A 4,701-nucleotide genomic window follows, 5' to 3' on the forward strand; every position below is an offset into this window, starting at 1 on the left:
TTCGTCAACTCCAAACGTAGGATTTCTAATTTTCCGTCTGTTATGAAATATAAGTCTAGTATGTCCAGTGACAATCACACCATTTCTAATATGTTCGCTGAATTCCAATTACTCCAATTACTCTCCTAAATCTCCAAAAAATGTTCTGCATCTGCACAAGATATATCCGATTTCTTACAATTATGGCTCAGTGCTTTCTTAAGAAATGTGCCAAATATATGTACCAACCCCTAACAAAACTATTTAATTCATCTCTTATGCAAGGCTTATTTCCATCCATATGGAAAAAGTCATTTATAATTCCTTTGCATAACAGTGGACTTAGGTCGTCTATTGAAAACTATAGGGGAATAGCAAAGTTGTCTGCCATACTTAAACTTTTTGAAGCAATTATAACAGACGACATAACCTTCCGGATCTAATTCTTGTTCTCAGCACGGTTTTCGTAAAGGGAAATCTACAATAACTAATTTGCTTGAATTTGTATCACATGCATCAACGGGTTGTAGGGAGAATAAGAATACTGATGTTATATACACAGATTTTAGTAAAGCTTTTGATAAAGTAAACCATTCAATTCTTTTGAATAAACTTGATCTCCTTGGTTTTCAACCAATATTTCTTATCTTAGTAATAGAATTCAACAAGTCATATTTAACGATACTCTTTCCGACATAATCAATGTCCCTTCAGGCGTTCCTCAAGGTAGCTATCTTGGACCAATTCTGTTCTTGTTATGTTATTTATTAATGACTTATCATCTGTTGTTAGGTTTTCAAAAGTTGTATTATATGCTGACGATGTAAAACTTTTTAAATCATTCACCTCGAATAGCGAAAGATGTCAGATGCAAACAGACTTAAGCAACCTAGTTTCTTGGTGTGTTAGAAATGACACGCCATTGGACCGTGTAAAACGATGTGCTTTTCACGTAGATCTGTAGACCCTACTTCATAGGTAATACAAAACTTTAGGTTGGAGCAAGTATGCAGTTTTGYTGACTTGGGAGTAACTATGGACCCCATACTCAATTTTAATCTCCACACATCTTCCACGGTTTTTAAAGCTAAAGGTGCTCTTGGCTTTGTTAAACGTTGGTCTAAAGWATTTAGAGATCCGCTTACCACAAAAATTCTTTTTACATCTTTGGTGAGGCCTATATTAGAGTATGCTTCCGTGGTATGGAAMCCTTGTTATCAAGTTCGTTCTGAGAAAATAGAGTCCGTTCAAAAACAATTTTTACTTTTTGCCTTAAATCATTTGCATTGGGATTCCAATTTAAGTCTCCCTAGACTCGCTAGTCGTAGGGAAATGTTTGGCATAATATTTCTTGTAAAACTCATCAATGGGTCAGTCTGTAGCCCATCTCTCTTGTCTGATATTAATTTTAACATTCCCGCTCGCTCTACCAGGCAGTTTAGACCTTTACTTTTAAAATTTTACAACAAATTTCGAGTTAAACGAACCATTCCGCCGTATATGCTACGATTTAAATTCTTATTCCAGTACATTTGATCTAACAGATTCACTCTTTACCATTATAAAAATTATTTTATCTACTCTTAACAAGTAACATTTAAAAATTATAAACTTTAATMTAATTCTTAATTTTGGCTGTTGAAATTTTTGTTTCTGTAGCTGAGCAGCTTAAGATCGCAACGCTTAAAACTCAATTGCCTTTTATGACTCGGCTAATTCCGCTCGCTCGCGGATTGCGCCCCTCGCGTTGTTTGGGCGGGAGGAGGGTAATCGTTAGGTATTATTATATGAGTGGACGGCATGACGAGCCTCCATGTGCTATTTTCCTATGCTTATGTACCATAATGATAACGGTTGCTTTTCATGACATGGAACGATTTAAGCGAGCGTTTATTCTCGATTTAAGCTTTTCTTAGTGCTTTGCATGATAGATTTTTTATTTATTATTGAACTTTCCTTTCATTTGCGAATCTTCCAACTGCGGTGAGGTAGAATTAAACGAGAATAGACTAAATGTTTTAACTGTGTTCCTCTGAAAAACTATATGTATTCAGCAAATTGAGACTTGCCATTTTTTACACTCAGGAGCCCGTTTCAAGCGTTTTGAGATGAATTTTCCTTGATGTTTAAAACAAACTCTGAATGTAATTGATTTTTGATATTATGTTTCGGTAGTGCAGTAATATAATTTTTTTCAAGATCAGAGTCAACAAATATCATTGTAGCTTGAAATTCAAGGACTATGGACAAGGAATGAAAAGTTTCATTTTGGATTTTCACAAGTCTCATAAAGTTATAACGAACGTAGCATTGAGAATTGTAAATATGTAAACTCATTTTTGTATGAAATCCAACAATTTTTTAAACAAGTGTAAAAATTTATAATTTTACGATGGTTTACGAAGGGTTGTGAGTACCCCAAATTGTAAAATTATTTTGTGATATAAGACTAATATAAACTTTYTCTATTATTTATTTTGGGCAGAAGTTGCAAATACAGCAGCGTACTTAGTAAATCGACTATTATCTCTACAAGGAATACAGAGATAATAGTCGAAGTCCAGAAGAAATATGGTCTGGTGTGAAACCAAATTTGAAACCCTTATGCATTTTTGGTTGTACAGCGATGGTTCATATACCGAAACAAAAACGTTTAAAGTTAGATGCAAAATCAGAAGAGTGTATTTTTTATTGATTATTGCATAGAGTCGAAAGCATGCTTTACCGAAAATCTGACTACAAGTTTATTGTAAGTCGTGATGTAAAATTTTTAGAAAACACAAGCAATAAATCCATGCACGCAGAGTCAAATCTAATAGTTGATATAATTAATGAAAATGAACGACATTAACAATTCAGGGGAGCTGAATAAGAGCAACTTGTGCGATGTCAGTATATCTTCGGAAAGTGAGTACGATACTCCTGATGATAGCGAGGTAGCTGATCAGTGTGGCGAAAAGTATGTATGTAGTTCGTCGATCAGAGCGTAATGCTAACAATGCCAAGAGGAACTTATTGTTAAGCGTGGTGTTGATGCTAATGATCCTGAACCTTGAAGAGGCATTGAATATTCCAGAGGCAGATGACTGGAAACGCGCAATGAAAGAGGAGATAGATTCTCATAAGACAAACAAAACTTGGGTGCTTACAAAATTGCCTGAAGGTAAAAGAGCAATAAATTCGAAGTGGGTTTTTAAAACCMAGCGCAATGCTGAATGTTATAAACAAGGCTCGTAGTTAAAGGTTACTCACAAAATGAAGGTGTTGACTATTCGGGAATATTTTCTGCTGTAGTCAGATACAATTCATTACGATTTTTATTTGCTATTGCGGCGAAACATAACTTGTCGGTGCTTCAGTTAGATGCGGTAACTGCATTTTTGAACGGTTAACTTCAAGAAGGGAGGATGGAGTCATGTGTAGAAGTTCACGTAAGTGAGGAAAGTTCTCTGATCGCCCTTTACTTGGGAGTGGCCAGAAACGATTCTTTTACATATGACTCAAGCAGCTCACGACTTCCGGCGAAACATCCCCTGCATAGGGTTGCGCGCTGGGTTTGGGACCCGCCACGTAAAAAAACACCCCTAATGAAAAAGCAACAACAGCCTCGGATGAGAGACCCCACTTTCGATGACGACCATTTCAAACGAAAAAAGGACATGCACCTGGAATGTCCGGCCCGGTAATTGGGAAGGTGCTGCCGCCCAGCTGGTTGATGTCACCAAGAAAAGCGGTGGACGGGACAAGGACTGAGACGAGTAGGTCTTTGTGGCATTTACTACCGTGGTCATATAAAGGAGCACAAGTTTGGTGTGGRATTCGTGGTGGGAGAGAGACTCCATCGCGCAGTACTATCATTCACTCCGGTGAATGAACGTCTAGCCGYAATCCGCATCAAAGCGAGGTTCTTCAACATACTGTTGATTTGCGCCCACGCCCCGACGGAAGAGAAGGACGATATGACCAAAGATGCCTTTTATGAGTGCTTGGAAATCGTGCTTGGCGACTTTAACGACAGGGTGAGCAAAGAAGGTATCCTTGGCACTACGGTCGGTAAATTCAGCCTCCACGAGCAAACGTCCCCAGATGGGTTGAGGCGGCTAGTCATCGATGCCCAGAGCATACGTAGATTATGGAGGAAACACTTCTTCAGCCTGCTGAATGGCAGTGAACGTACAACGCCAGAAGAAGGCTAACCCGATTCCCCAATCGATGACGATGGAGCAGACGTTCCATTGCTCCACCATGAAGAAGTTCGAATAGCAATTACCCATCTGAAGAAACAAAACTTATACGGCTGTGTAAGCTGACGTTGAGCAGCACCAAAAGCTCCGTCAGAATCGGGAAGGATCTCTCCGAGCCGTTCGATACCAAACGTGGTTTCAGTAAGGCGATTCCTCATCGTGCGACTTTTTCAATCTGCTYCTGATAAAAAAGTTCGAGCTTCCGAAGTAAATAGAGAAAGTACCATCTTCTATAAGAGTGTACAGCTGCTGGCGTATACCGATGATATTGATATCATTGGCCTCAACACCGCCGTTAGTTCCGCTCCAGACTAGATAAAGAAGCAAAACAAATGGGTCTGGCAGTGAAAGAGGGCAAGATGAAATATCTATCTGTATCTATCATAACTTTGAAGTCGTAGATAATTTCGTCTATCTTGGAACCAGCGTAAACACCACCAACAATGTCAGCCTAGAAATCCAACGCAGGATAACTCTT

This window comes from Bactrocera latifrons, unplaced genomic scaffold, assembly GCF_001853355.1.
Source record: "Bactrocera latifrons isolate USDA-ARS-PBARC rearing strain unplaced genomic scaffold, ASM185335v1 scaffold_638, whole genome shotgun sequence".
NCBI lineage: Eukaryota > Metazoa > Arthropoda > Insecta > Diptera > Tephritidae > Bactrocera > Bactrocera latifrons.